Genomic DNA, 15,930 nt, shown 5'->3' with positions numbered 1-15,930 from the left:
GAGGTTTTGCTTTCCTTCTAAAGGGGAGAAAGAAGCTGATTGCTTCCCCTGGCCAGTGGTGGATGATGGCTCATTGAGCATCTGCTACTGACAGACTCTGGGCTAGGCCTTGTCCCTAAGGTAATGCTGTGGTGGGTGCTGCGTTCTTAGGGCACCAGATGCAGGCAGGGTAACCAGTGAGTCTTAAGTTGGACACTATTGGGTGGAGGAGTCAGAATTCCAACCTGGGAATGTCCCCACCTTTGTTTCTGAGACAGTCAGCAAGTTCACCTGGCACCCACTGACTCTTGTCCTGGCTCCTGTGGGAGTTCCTGTGTGTAACCTGGACTCACTCTGAATAGCCTGGCAGGTTAGCCTGACTCTTGGCCAGCCAGCACCAGAGGCAGGTGACAAGTGTTGCCTACCTGGAGGGGAGGAGTCAGGACTGGTGTCCCTGTCTTTCACTTTTCTCAGCATGCAGTGAGGTTTTGGTGGGGTGACACCAACCCAGAACCACAGCTTGGTGGGACTTCAGGGCTGTCAAGAGACAGAAAGACACTAGAGGACAGCTCCTGGAAGCTCTCATCGTGTCTGTGAAGAGTCACTCCAGAAGTGGGGCTACCTATGGCCAAGCCCTCGCTGACTGACCATGGAGCTCGGTTAGCAGGGAGAAGCTGGCAGATGTCAGCTCTCCAGAAAGACTGCCAGAGGTGCACTCTGTACTTCAGGTCTTGGCACACACTCATGCAGCAGTTAAACAAATAAAGGAATGGAAAGCTAGGTGCAGGTTAGGACCTGAGGCAGCTGGAGGGTGCCCTCAGCTGACATTTCTCAGCCACCCAAGTCTGTGATTTCAAGGTGTGTTTGGACTGCAGGACAATGCACACATGCTGACCGAGCTCCAAGTGGTCACATGGCTGACACTAAGGGGCCAAAGATGCAGGTTTGCACATGAGTTTTGGAGAAAGGTAATAAGCCCTAAGTCATGTTTTAAATGCAAATTGGGTTGAGGATTTGAAATTCTTTCATCCAGACACCAGAGCAGGATACTTGTAATTCAACATGCCAGGGGCAGACCAACTCTGATATTCTTGGGGGACCTAGATAAAATAGCTCCTGCTCAGAAGGAGCAGGCCATCAACACTGCTGTGGCCAGGCTCAGTGGCCTGATATTTCTTTGGCCCTGCACCATTTTGATTTCATACCCTGGGCACAGCCAGGTTGAGGATGTCTTGAGAACACAGTCATGAAAAGATAGAAGACAAATGCAATTTCAGTCTTTGGGCACTGTGTGGACGAGTCTCTGGGTGTTTATGTTGTGTGATACCATTCTTGTGGGGTTGCTTTCTCTTCTTCTTTCTTTGTGAGGACACCTCATAAACTTAGGCAAAATAGCTGGGCCTTATCAGGATCCTGGAAAAGTGTTCTGACTGGAAGTCGAGTTTCCCTACTCTTTCTGACATGTCTCTGACTCACTGTAGGTCATTCTCTCCTTCTTTCCCACCATGGATCTGAATCTCTTCAACTACATGGAGCCAGGGAACTTCTCTGACTTCAGCTGGCCATGCAACAGCAGTGACTGCATCCTCATGGACACGGTGCAGTGCCCCGCCATGCCCCACAAGAGCATCCTGCTCTATGTGCTTTCCTTCATCTACATCTTCATCTTTGTGATTGACATGATCACCAATTCTGTGGTCGTCTGGGTGAACATACAGGCCAAGACCACGGGCTATGCCACCTACTGCTACATCTTGAACCTTGCCATCACAGACCTGTGGGTGGTCCTCACCATCCCGGAATGGGTGGTCAGTCTGGTGCAACACAACCAGTGGCCCATGGGAGCTCGCCTGCAAGGTCACACACCTCATCTTCCCCATCAACCTCTTTGGTGGCATCTTTTTCCTCACCTGCATGAGCATGGACCACTACCTCTCCATCACCTACTTCACCAGCACCTCCAGCCACAGGAAGAAGATGGTGTGCTGCATCCTGTGTGTCCTGGTGTGGCTGCTGGCTTTCTGTGTATCTGTGCCTGACACCTACTACCTGAGGACTGTCACATCTGCTTCCAACAATGAGACGTACTGCTGGTCCTTCTACCCCGAGCACAGCATCAAGGAGTGGCTGATCGGCATGGAGCTGGTCTCTGTTGTCCTGGGCTTTGCATCCCCTCCTCCATCATAGCTGTCTTCTACTTAATGCTCACCAGAGCCATCTTGGTGTCAGGTGACCAGGAGAAGCACAGTAGCCATAAGATCATCTTCTCCTACATGGTGGTCTTCCTCGTGTGCTGGCTCCCCTACCACATGGTGGTGCTGCTGGACATCTTCCCCATCCTGCACTACCTCCCCTTCACCTGCCAGCTGGAGAACGTACTCTTCACAGCACTGCATGCCACACAGTGCCTGTCGCTGGTGCACTGCTGTGTCAATCCCAGGCTCTATGGCTTCATCAACCACAGCTGCTGGTATGAGCTGATGAAGGCCTTTGTCTTCAAGTACTCGCCAAAACGGGCCTCAGCAAGGTCACTGACACCTCCAGAGTGTCAGAGACAGAGTGCTTGATGCTGGAGCAGAACACCACATGACTTACTCTGCAGTGACCAGGGACAGGGCTTGTGAACACGGCCTGGGGCCACATGGTTTCCAGAGGAGAGAAAGGGAGTTTTGAGTCTGAATGCCCAAGTGACACGAAGAAGAGAAGGTGAGATATTGTGCATCCTCCTCTCCTTCCTTGCCACTGCAGCTATTGTCTGGCTGTGCATTCTGACACTTCTGCAAAGGCAGAGCTGTGCTGTGCAGCCAGCACTGTGTGTCAAAGCCAGCTTCAGGACAGGCTTGCCTGTACAATAGAAGCTTCTGCACTTCCTGAAATTTTTATATGGTGATTCTATTCAAGTTTTAAGACTTTATTTCCTCACTACTGGCATACCTTATAAATGTATTTGAAAGTTAAATATATGTTAAATATCCTATGGGAAGTATAATGCTATCATACTCAGATGGTAGTACTTTTAAGGTTAGTTTGAATTCAGTTTTGACTAAGTATAACACTAATTAATTGTTAGCTGATGAAAATTATATATATAAATAAAAAGAACTTATTTATGCCTATCATAGCTAAAAAATTTTTTATAATAGTTTTACATCTGTGTGGTGTATTGTACCAGCACAGGATATGGAGCAAAAACTGCTTTGTAATGCAGTTTGGGACACTAACAGTATCACAGAGTTAACATTTAAAACAAAAGACTGTTCCAGTCTGAAAACCTGTGGACAAAATGAACAGCGTTCTCTTAATTTGTAAGTTATTTTTAATAAAGAACTTTGTTTCCTGGAAGTGCATTCACACCTCATTTGTGAAAGCATGTTTGGCATTGAGACAGCACTCATGATGACAATAAGTGGATATGTGGATGTACATGGCATGCACAGGCCAGCTGAATGAACATATTTGAAGAGAGAACAACCATAAGGCAAAACCCAGGTGGTTAGTGTAGATGAGTGGCATAAAGGCATAACATTCAAGCACAATGAGTGTTTCTTAGAAGATTTTCAGGTGATGGTGTGTTGGGGAGGGAGGTGGTGGGCAGTGTGCAGCGAGGTGTCTGTGGAGGCAGAAGCAGTGCAGGAAATGTGTGGCCTGGGTCTGCCAGGACTCCTGGGCTCCCGGGGCCACCCATCACAGCCCCTCACACTGTCTCTGCTGAGGGTTGGAGGCACAAGTGCTGTTCTCCTTTCTGAGGAGACCTCTGAACAACACTTTCTGTGCAGATTTTCTGTCTACTATAGACCAGTTAATTACAGTGGTTCCCTGTCGTATACCCCAAGTACATCCCAAGACCCGAGACCTGGAGGCACCCAAACCTGTGTATATACTATGTATGTTTACTATGTTTTCTCCTAGACATATGCAACTACTGTAAAGTTTAATTTGTAAATTAGATGCAGAGATCAACAACTATTACTGAGAACAAAATAGAATAATTATAACAGCATTCTGCAATAAAAGTCATTTAAAACAGGAATTACGTATTTCTAGAATTTTTCATTTAGCACTTTTGGGCTGCTAGTAACCGAAACTGCAGAAAGTGAAACTGGCTAAGGGAAGACCATTGACTGCCCCTGAGGCCATGCAATGAGCAGATTTCTGGCGTGTGCATGGCCACAGAAGCCTGCATTGTGACCGTTTTTCAGAAGAGCATTCTCAGAACGGCTGACCTCCATACGGAGCCACAGGAACTGCAGGCTTCTGCAGACCTGGCTTCCAGGTGGGAGCTCAAGAAGGGCCCGTCCCACCCCAGCATGGGTGAGGCCATCTGTGGGCCAGCACCAAGGAGGACCAGGGCTAGTGCCTGTGCACGTGGGCTCACCCACACTCAGCCAAGGGGTCCCTGGGGCTGCAGATGGTGCCACCTGCAGGAGAGAACCTATTTCCTGCCCAAGCTGCACAGCCTCAGTTCTGAGGCCAGGGCAGTGGCTTGCTGGCTCCAATTTGCCTGAAACACCCAAGCCCGCAGGTGTGTGCACTCCTGCTTTGATCCAAACAGCATAAGAGAGGGACAACACCACATGAACACTGGGATAATAGAACACTATGCTAAAACACAGATGAGGGAAAACAAGGGAAGGGAAGGGTGAGGTTGGGGAAATCATGACCCAGTACACGTTCTGACCTTGAAAGTGGATCCATGTTTGCTCTGAGGCTTCTAGAGTTCAAGTGCAAACAGAAAACTCCCCAAGCAGTGGATGTAATTGAGGAGGGGAGCAGGCATGTATAAATCACAGTCCACATGCTTAGCTGTGCCAGAGATGGAGCAAACACTCTGAACTTATTAAGTTCAGTATTGAGGCCCCCCCACTCAGGGCTGACCCCTCCTTGCCTAGGAGTTCAGGTATGCAATAGGCAGATGCACAGTGCCGGGGGTAGGTGGGGGTCCTTGTCCACATACAGGTCGTCTGTGTCACCCTACTTTGGTGGCTCCTGCTGTCCCCTGCCACAAGGGATCATAGACTCCTATCTTACAACTATGTAGCCCAGGGTGACCACTCAGTTGCTTACTCCAAGGCTGAGGCGCATGGGTGATGGGAGGGTGTGGAGAGCAGAATGTGCCAGTCAAGCCCCTCAGGCTGTGCACAACAGCATGCCCAGCCCTGAGCTACCCCATTTTGTAGAGTGGGGGCAGTGTGCCTTGAGCTATCCCCTTCTGAGTGCAAGTGCTGAGCAGAACAACTCAGTACCTTGTCTGGACATGTGGATGATCACCAGATGATGGACATGCAGACTGACCAGGAGGAGTGACCCCAACAGGGCACAGTGTTTCACATCTGCACCTCAGACCACATGGAGGCTGAGGTGGAAGGATCACAGGTTCTAAGCCAATCTGGGCAACTTAGTGAGCTCCTGTCTCAAAATGGAAAATAAAGATCTGAAGTGCAGCTCAGTGGAAAGGTGCCCAGCTACTGGGTTCAACCCTGAGTACCACACACTGAGAAATAAGAAGGAACAGAATAATCCCTGCTATGCAGCACAAGCATAAGGCACAAATCCATGGATAAATTAATCATGCTCATAAAAATCACTGCCTGTGAATTTATTATCAGACGCACATGGACACACGATTTTATCAGACCCACATCTGGGAAACCAGGACCGTGAGCTTACCAGACACTGCAGACCACCTAGCCATGCAGCCCCCTCACCTGAACACCAGGGGAGGCTCCTGAAGCAGTGGCAGAGAGTTGCACACTGACCCCCATCTTATCAGACTCCCCAGTGTAGCATCAGGGGTCAACAGACCAGGAACTCAGGAGGTCAACAGGTGAACCACTGTGGGGCCCTGGGACTTCAGCTAATTCACACTTCCTGCTTAACCCATCCCTGTGAAGCTGCCTGCCATCAGGACCCTGGCCTTGACCCCATGCCATGGGCTTTTTGCTCCGCGCCCCTGAGCAACCTGCATTTGTAACTGCTCCCACTTTGATCTCATTGTAAACTCTTTAAACTCAGTGGTCACTATTAATCCTCCCTCAGCCATTTTGTGACATCTCTGTCTTTGTGTGATGTGTGGTGTGTGCCTTGAGTTTATTAGTAATTAAGATTGTAATAGAGTAAAAGAACATGTGATTGTTGCATCATGACCCCCGGTGAACCCTGAGTACTCAGTGAATTAAAGCCAAGGGAATTGGTGTACCTTGTGAATTTATTGTTACACACCAAGTTCTGGCATCCCAGAAAAACACAAGCATGCACCTCTGTGTTAATGGCACAGATGACTCACAACAGCGGGAAAAGCCTGAAAAGCACCTGGTTTCAGCAGCCTGTGACTTTTGCTTTTGGGGAATCTTCCATCTCTTCATGGGGCCAAAGCACACTGTCCCTGAAGCCCCAGGCACTTGAGATGTCTCTGTGGTCTGTCATCTCCAGGGTTCAGGCTCCATCCTGGGATGCACCAGTGACTAGGTAATCCCTGGTCCTTCTATAAATTCCCTTTTCCATCCTTCCTGGGACTCCAAGACTTGCTGATAGATCCCAAGTTATCTGTACTCCAAAGCTTTACTTTGAACTTGACTGCAACATCCTTCCCTGGGGTAATGTCAAGACAGGAGATGCAGGTGAGGGGATGCAGAAGATGCAGCAGGGAGAAGGTTCATCCTCCAAGATGGAACAGGACTTCCATTATACCCCAGACGTGCCCATGGAGGCAGTGGAAGGAGTCATGCCAGGTGCAGATCCAGTAGGAGGAGCCTGGGCAGAGGATCTCTGGCCTCCTGGGGATCCAGTGACCAGAGGGTCTGAAATTCTTCTGTTGTAGGTTTATCCCTTTTGGTGGCCAGGTCTTTTAAAACACCGGTCTTTCGAGGTGGCAGGAAAGCTATTACGACCTCAGCCACTGATGACTTCTGGAACCCCAGGTATGGGTGAACCTCAGAGCTGGGAGAAAAGTTGCCTTGGTTACCTGGGAGTTTGCTGGAGCCACCACTGGCCTCAAGAGAGGGAAAGTCTTCACACTCACCATTCCCTCCTTGTTGGGTGAAGCATCAGATGTCCCCATTGTGGCCTGTTCTTGGGAGTCTGTGTCAAATGCTTTCCATCTAGATCCACGTGTAAGTGACTTGCTTTGATCACACCCTGGGATTTCTCAAGTGAAGAAGGAAAGTAAGGCACTGGGAATGCTGGATGTGAGGCTCCTTGGGCACCAAGGAACCTGTTCTTGTCTGTTTCAGAGTTCTAGGGCCCTTGAGCTCTCCCATGACTGCTCATCCCAGAAACCAGGATGAGACCCCTTGAACATGTCAGTTCATCTCTGGCAGAGCAACAAGTGATTGTCACTGCACCTGGAGGCTTCTTTGGTCTCCAGGAGGCAGCAGCCTAGGGGTCTGGTAGAGGTCCACCTTCTGTAAGGCTTGGGACTCTGCCACAGTCAGGGCAGTCAGAGGTACAGCCCAAAGTCACCACCAACTACTGTCCTGGAGAAGGGGAAGGTTTCACTTTGCCAAATGTTAATTTCCTTGCTGTGGAGTCAGATGAAGATGGTCTTGCTTCATAGGGCTGTGGCTCAGTCCCTGCAAAGTGTTTTTCAGTGTGCCTGGGGCATACACCATCCATACTCAGGCAGCATGCTCTGTCTGCATTCTCTGGGCTTTGTCTGTATTTTTCTTCACAGCAGTATATTCCAGAGCCACCTGTGAGAAGTGTCCACCTGTGAGCAGTGACTAAAAATGTGAGGCCCATCCACCTCAAACTGCCACTTTGTCCCCCAGGAGACAGGTGGCTATGTCTGCAGACATTTTGGTTGTCATAACTTGGGCAGATAGGGACTGACCATCGGGGTTGAGGCAGAGAGTGCTGTTTCACACCCCAAGGTGCCCAGGAGCACCCCAGGATGCAGAGTACCAGACCCAGATATCAACAGAGCTGGGGTGGAGAGATCATGGCCCAGGAAAAAACTACCATTAGTCAATAAGATCATTGTTTGGGCAAGGACTTCAACAACCCTGGGTGTCCCAGGAAAGTATTCAGGAGGGTCCTTGGATCTTAATTTCTCCTTCCTGTCCCTCATGCTTACCAGTTAACAGGTAAGGCAGACACACATGTGTGGGTCTCAGGCCAGTGTTTTCTTTGTGCCCAAGTGGACTTTGATGACATGAATTCCATGCATTAAAGTGTATATAAAAGATGTGCTCCTGGAAAGCATATACACGTGCTTGGTCAATCTTTAAATGCATTTGGGAGGTTTTGAATTTCATTCTAATATTGAAAATATTTAGTTCAGGAGGCCCCAGAAAGAACAGGGATAGTGGACAGAGTGGCTGACAGGATGGCTCCCAGCCAGGGAGGAAGATTCAATTTGCTTCTTGTTAGCTCAGTGATGTTGGCAATACTTCCCCCATGAATCTCAGCCTACTTGTCCTTAAGATCATTTCTTCACCTCACAGGAGGTTATTGTAGAGATCAAAGCAGAATGCTTACCAAGCAATGTAGTCGAGTGAATACATAAAGGAATGTGCATGGAAACTGGCATAGGCTCACACAGGTGTTCTTAAAAATTGTTCCAGCTTTACTTGGACATTCCTCTGCTCATCCAATGCTTCACTCACAAGCTGTCTGACTAGGTTGTCAGGTTTGAGGTGTCTCATTCCTCTGTGTGCTCATGCCCAGCTGGTCCTTGTCTCTGAGCAGTTCTTGCCTATTTGGTTATTGGTGTAGCACTGTGCACAGAACACTGACTGCGTTTCTGAGGGGCAATCTTCTCCAACTTCGAGAGTCATGGTCACAGAGGATATGGTTGCCTGTATGGAATAGGAGGAGTGAGGCCCAATTTGGTGGGTTTTCTTATTTTCACAACTATGTTTCTGTGAGTTTTTCACATGCTTATGCACTTGGGCCCTTTCTTATGGGATTTAGAATGGCTGCCATTCACAGTTTTACCCTGTGGATTGGGGGAAAGAGTAGGTTTCATTAGACATTTGTCACAACCTCCAGAAGCAGCAGAATGGGATCATCTGAATTCCCAGTTATTTATGGAACTAACTGATTAAAATATTTTCCTAGGTAGGTCAGAATCTTCCTTTTAAAAATTTCAAAAGAAAAGGCAAAGAGAAGTCTTCATGATGATGACATTAAATCTGCTTGGTTGACTCAGAATGTATGTTGGCCCAGCAACACGCTGTGTGGTGGGCAGCAGACATCTGGTGGAGGCAGTGGTGTGACTGGCCCGGCTTCAGCAAGCTGTGCAGGGCTGCCTTCCTCTCAGCCTTTCTCAGAAAAGCTTTTGAAGCCCATCTTCATTCCCTTTCGCAGGGCCCTAGGACATGATCACATCTCCCCACCATCCCACTCTGTGGATGGTGGTTCAAAATGTTGGTTGTGTTATGTGCCATAGTGAAGTGGGAATTTGAATTTCCTGCAGATCCTGAAGTGTGAGTGAAAAATCGCCAGTTCCCTAGCTGTGTGGCCAATGAATGCCTTTCCTGGCTATTTATTCTAGACTTGACCCCAAATCGATGTCACTAGAATCAGTCAGGTTTCTAGACCCTTGTGCAGTCAGAAAATCTGTGGTTAATTGTGCTAATGACCATGGGTAACAGGACTTGACTTCGATGTCTACTTTCTATTTCTTACATAACAGTGCATAGTAACCCAGGTGCAGTGGTGAATGCCCGTAATCCCCAATACTCAAGATCTGTAAGCAAGAAGATCCTAGATTCCAGTCTAGCCTGGACAAGTTAGGTGGACCCTCTCTCAAAATTAAAAATAAAAAGGGTGGGGATATAGCTTATTGATAGAGCAACCCAGGGTTCAATCCCCAGAATGTCAAAAACAAGACAAGAATGCTCCAAAACAGGCTGATTGCTCCAAAATTTCAGCTTCGGTCATGAGTCCATACCATTTTTAGACTAGATGTACCATGGAGGCCACAGGGAAAGGCTGGGTACCTAGTGCAGCACGGGGCATCTCCAGGTGTCCACTTACAAGTTTTGCTCCTTTCAGGATGGTGCTGGTGGGTGTCCATGGCTGTGAATGTGCTTGATCTGGAGTTTTTGGCAGATCATGAATAGAATCTGCTCCAAAAGGGTTCAACTGGATCCCTAGCATGCTCAGCTGTACTGTCCAGGATGAGACCCTTGGCCACTGGTTCATGAGGACGTGCTTGGTATAGGAAGTCTGATCCTTCTGGGGATTCCTAGGGGATTTGAAGTGGAAGCCACGGAGGAAGGAAGAGGCCAAGCAGGGACATCTTGCTCCTTTCAGGATGCCATGACAACACACCTAGACTGGTGGCTTATAAACAACAAACTAATTTCTCACAATTCTGGAGGTGAAAGCCCAACATGCAAGGGCATGTTTAGTGTCTGGTGAGATCTCACTTCCTAGTACACAGAAGGCATATTTTTTCTCTTTCCTCCCATGGAAGGAGAGACACTTTTTTCCATTAACTTATTCATCCAACCACACATTTTCCCACTCAGCCACTGGTCAGTTAAGCTTTATCGAGTGCCCACTGTGTCCTGTGCATTCTGCTTGTCTTTAATCTGTGCAACTGAGAACCATGCTTGTTGGGATGGTCAAAAGGAGTCAAGGTGGGTTTTTGATCCCTTGGAGGCAAAGCTGAGGCACTTGGATTGAAAACTTCCTGCTTTGCAGTGTCATTTTTTACAGCCTAGCTGGCAGTGTATCCACTGCCCTGCTTCAACACGCTGCAGATTTGCCGATAATTTGGTTCAAACCCACACCTAATCCCCCCTCACAGTCTTTACTGCCTGTGCCAAGGTAGGTTTGCGGGGATAACAGCCAGTGTTGCTAAGGCAGTCAGATCTCAGCATGTTTTCCTTCAGGAGTTGCCAGGTGCCAGGAAGAAGCAAGGAGCTGGTGCAGTTCTGGAGTGACATCCACTGTGAGGAGGCTGACTTTGGAGGTGCTAACCAGCCTGCAGGGATCGCCCTGTAGGAAGAGCTACTGAAGCCAGGTGTCTGTGCAGGCTCCACCAGGGTGCTGCAGGGTCGGACATACCACCAAGGGCCTGAGGTGCTGGTGGTGGGGCAGGAGGTCCCAGCCTGGATGCCATCAGCAGCATGGCATCAGCGTTTCTTGCTGACTGTGAGGCAGGCCCCGGAACTGCCAGCAGGCATCAGGCCCTGGGGAAAAGGGTGTGAGCTGAGGGGTGCCCAGGTAGCCCCCAGAGAGAGGGAGCTGGCAGGAACACAAGGCCACCAGGTTCGTTCTCACCTTCCAGACACAACACACAAAACTCACACCACATACAATAGGAACAACACACAACTCACAGCACACACAGCATGATCAATGCAAAACTTACACTATTCGCACTACATGTATATGACATGCCACATGCATAACACACAAATAACATAGTACATACCACATACAAGAAAACAGACATCGCACATACTACCCACATACAATACCCCACACATCACATACATATCGCACACGCTACACATGTAACATACCACACGCAACATAAATAATGCAAACACACCCACCATGCACACTAGAACTATGCAACACATCATACACATAGTATATGTATATACATTGAATGCACCACAAACACACTCTGCACATCACATGCTCCAGAGATCTTTGACATTCCATTCTTTCAGGGGCAGTCTCCAGCTTCCACAGGCAGATGATTTTCATGGCCTTTATTTCCTCGATTTGACCTGATCCCCTATTTCTACACTAACTGCCTGTCCTTAATTCTGACTTCAATACCACATGCATACAATACATTCCAAGCACAATACACATATATATTACACCACATACATACTACACACACAACACACATAACACAACATTTGCATAATACATACCATATATGACCAAAACGAACATGCCATACACACACTAAACACATCACCATGTACTTACCACACATCCTGCACAACACATACCACATACTATATACACATCACACCCATGCACACATAAGCACACAACACACATACCACAAAATGCACAGAGCATACACACTTTGCACAAACCACGTTCATGCACATCACACACAGCACCCACCACAGACATGCTCCCTGCACATACTCAGCACACACACACACACACACACACACACACACACACACATACATGTGAAGCAGCCACAGGCAGCGCTCTCAAGGTGGTGTGCTTTCATCATCACCATGCCTACTAAACTGCAGGAGAAGCTGCCTCTGTTCCTTTTCCTGTGTCTTCCTTCATGGGCCAGGAGATGAGCTCCATGCTAGAGCCATGGCTGGGAGACCTGCAGGCCACGGGCTGTGACCCTGCACACCAAGCACAGGAGGGGCACTGGCCCAGAAGGCAGGGCTGCACCCTGGGAAATGCACCAGGATACTGTGTGAAGGGTAGGTCAGGGACAGAGACATGGCAGGGAAAGCAGAGGAGGCTCAGAAATGGAGGAGGTGAGGGAGAGCCGGGTGGTGGGGTCCATGGTGGACCAAGAATGGAAGCCTCTCATTAGACACAGGTGAACTCACTGGCTTGTCCCTTCTCCACCACAGTGTCAGGAGGGTCCCCACAGGAGACAGACACAAAGTGGGAAGCTCAGTATAAAGGATTATGAACCATAGGAGGAATAACTAGCTCACCTCCCAACATCCCACCACCATGGCAGACCTGACAGTAGAGATCTAAATACCTGAGGAAGTAATTAAGGTTCAGTGCAATCATGGGGGCAGGGCGCTGATGCAGCAGGATTAGTGTCAGTTGAAGAAGAGACTCAGAAGTCATGTGAGCACACCCAGAGCCAGTGGCCACCTGCAGGCCAAGATAGAAGAACTGGGGTCAAACCTGTTTTGCCAGAAGACCCTGGACATCTCAGCCTCTAGTACTGTGGGAAAGCATTTCTGACGCTCACGCCATCCAGTCTGTGGCATTTAGTTATAGCAGCCCAAAAAGGCTGCTAGACTGGCACACGTCAGTTCTCTTATCCCGAATCAGAGCTTGGGAGGCAGGACGGAAGAGGGGAAATGATGGAGGCTGAGATCCAAATGGAGACTTGGAGCAGGACTTATGCCCTGAAGTTGACCCTGCAGTGATGCACAGGAGCTGGGCCCTTCCAACACTGCACCTCCGGGTCTGACCACAGGGGCTAAGGGCATTTCTAGATTCTTCCAGTGCTCAAGGACAGCATGAGGAGGGTGAATCAAGTCTCTAATCACTAAGTGTACACACCAGGTGGGCAAGGGCAAGACTGGGGGTGGGTGACAGGGTCAGGGGAGCTGTGTTTGGTATGTGGTAGATAATTCAAAACTCCTGTAAAAACTGGATTGAGGAGAGGGAAAATGTAAGGAGAAACTGAGTCTTGACTGGCTAGGTGTGGCCATGAGTTTCCAGTCTTTAGAATTTGACCTCTGTCACTCTTACTGCAGAGACTGGCAGGCCAGGTGAGCCTGCAGCATGTGCCAATGAGTAGAATTGGGAGGGCTCAGGCTCATAGAGACCAACTGTGCCTTTCAGAAACCTGTGTTCAGTGGGATGGGGACACTCTGCAGCTGGTGAGAACAGAGAGCCATTGTGTACTTAAAAATTTCCATTCCCATAAGATCCACTCACACTAATCTTTGAATATCACCAGCATATCCTTGCCTATGGTGGTGGGGAGGAAAGTGCCTGCCCCTCTGGTCCAGCTGGGCTTGGGCTCCAGGACTTGGCTGCACAAGCCCTGCATGACAACAGCCTGCAGCAGAATCATGGTCCCGGGTCTGGCAGTGTGAAGTGGTCCTCATGAACAACTAGCTGTTTCTCTAACCTTAGGGAGAAAGGAAGACCAACCTGACACATGTCACCTGTGCATGAACAGGACGCCCAGGGAATCCTGGACTCCCGGTGGCTGCATTTATTGTAGAGTGGGGGACAGGGCCCCAGTCTTCACAGGAACAGGGAAGCCAGAGGACGCTGCCACCATCAACCCAGAAAGAATGAGGCCTTTCTGTCCACTCCCCAACATCCTTGTTGATAAAGAATAGAAGGCCTGGAGGGGCCCAGCCATCCAACTTTGGGTGCACAGCAAAGGTGACATCACAGTCAGGGCCACAGCGTTCTGACCCTAGGGACCAGTGTTTGACCAACACCTGAAGTGAACAAACATCGTCTCCTACCCAGCAAGGATAGGCCCTCAGGTGTGAGGCATGTTCTGAGCTGAGTTCAGGGCTCCTGTCTGTGTCCAGTGACAGCCTGCTCACCCCCAGATTTAAACTAGCGACAAGCTCTAGAAAGTGGAAAAAAACAGGAACACTATGTGTACACTGTTAATCTAGATGTCTCTCAAACCCCTTTGTCTAACATTTTAATCACTAGAGCATTAAGCAATTAATCTTATTATGTGCAATTAATACTAAAGCTGATTTAAGAAAAACTTCTTCAAGTCTGCCTTTGTAATCTCCATTTCTTCTGTTTTTGCTTCACGAGTTTATAAGTTGTTTCATTTGTACTGTTGGTGCATATGCTAAGTAAACACATTTTTTGAAGTGCTACAACTTAAAGACTTAAAATAAGAAACTGGAAACTACCAGTGATGTATAAAACAACATTATCTGAAGTGCACAGAATCTTTTAAAAGTTGATATTAGGAGCTGAGGCATAGCTCATTGGTAGTTTACCTAGCATGCATGCAGCACTGGGTCCACTCCCAAGCAAAAAAAAAAAAGATAAATCATGCAATGTGAATGCTACCAACATGACATTTGGCATAAACCTTGCCAAAATTCAATAATAGGTTCTTGAAAGTTAAAGACTGGTTCCAACATTATTTTCTCTAGTTTACACTTTTAAGTTTATTTTTCCTTCAAAATTGTAAAAAAGTTATAGGGAGATTTTTCATCCCCATAGCATTTGGATTATTTTTGTAAGATTTGAATGTTAGATTTTTCTATTCTTTGCTAAAATATTGCTAATTTTGAAAATGTAAAAATCTTCAAACCATATTATGGTTCTCAAACATTCTGAAAAGCTGCATATTTTATTTTAAATATTAATAACTTCTTGAGCATGCAAATAGGTTATAAACATCAAATGTATATCACTGAAATGTAATTATATTTAAGTCAATAAACTTTTAGGTTAGATACAAAAGTCACTGTTAAATGAAGAAACTTCAACAAGTTGAACAAGTTTAAAATAATGATTCATAATCCAGAAGCGTGAAGCAGGAGATTAGGGGCACAAGATTTAGAGACAGAAAAGAGATGCAAGGTACAAGAAGACCTCAACTGGTTACAAAGTTAATTTGCAGGTTGCCAATTTTGTTTGTCTCTTTTGGTGAGTTGAGACCTTGCAGCAGTTATTGACTGGAATTTTCTGTTAGTTACAATAGAACTCTCTTAGCTAGGTTTTCAGTACTAAATAGATTGCAGATGGATGTTACTTTCACAATAACACTGGGGGTGGGAGAGCCAGAGAAGGAGTGTGCCCAGAAGACAGGGAGCCATACTAATCATTCAAGACTCTCTGTTTCCACATGGAATTGTAAACAACAACTCAGGACATTTTGCATAAGGGAGGAGGACCAGAAGGAGCTCTGGCTAAAGGTGAACTACCCCCAACACCCTGCCAGCTTTGTGAAGTTGCAAAAATGTCTGTGGGTATGTAAAAGATCATCCTCTAGGGAAAGATGCACCTGACTTCATCACACATCTCAGCTGAAGCCAATCTGAGCAGATTTCTCAGGTGCTACAACCATGGGACTTAGCTCCATCCCTAAGATGTGAGAGAAGTCAGTTCTGCTTTCTTTAGTTTGAAATCCCCCTCCTAATTTTGCTGAATAAATGTTCAGATATTTATGTCTCTCAGGGGTTTAGCAGGTAGGTGATTCTCCATATATGTGTTTCCACATCCTCATATTCAACCAACCTTAGCTGCAAAACACTTAGAAATGATTCCATCTGTACTAAATAAATAGGACATTTTTCAGTTATTACTGCCTTA

General features: G+C 47.5%; 1 pseudogene across 1 annotated transcript; it reads left to right on the top strand.

Annotated features, from left to right (window-relative positions):
• The first annotated feature begins 1,484 nt into the window (after window positions 1-1,484).
• On the top strand, window positions 1,485-2,569 carry LOC306667009 (atypical chemokine receptor 3-like; annotated as a pseudogene). The gene has a single exon. The product of its transcript is annotated as an atypical chemokine receptor 3-like (transcript).
• The last annotated feature ends 13,361 nt before the right edge of the window (window positions 2,570-15,930 follow it).

Source organism: Sciurus vulgaris, assembly GCF_902686455.1.
Source record: "Sciurus vulgaris genome assembly, chromosome: 7".
In the NCBI taxonomy this organism is placed as follows: Eukaryota; Metazoa; Chordata; class Mammalia; order Rodentia; family Sciuridae; genus Sciurus; species Sciurus vulgaris.
The sequence above is the reverse complement of the archived record's forward strand: the minus strand, read 5'-3'. Positions and strand labels throughout refer to the sequence as shown.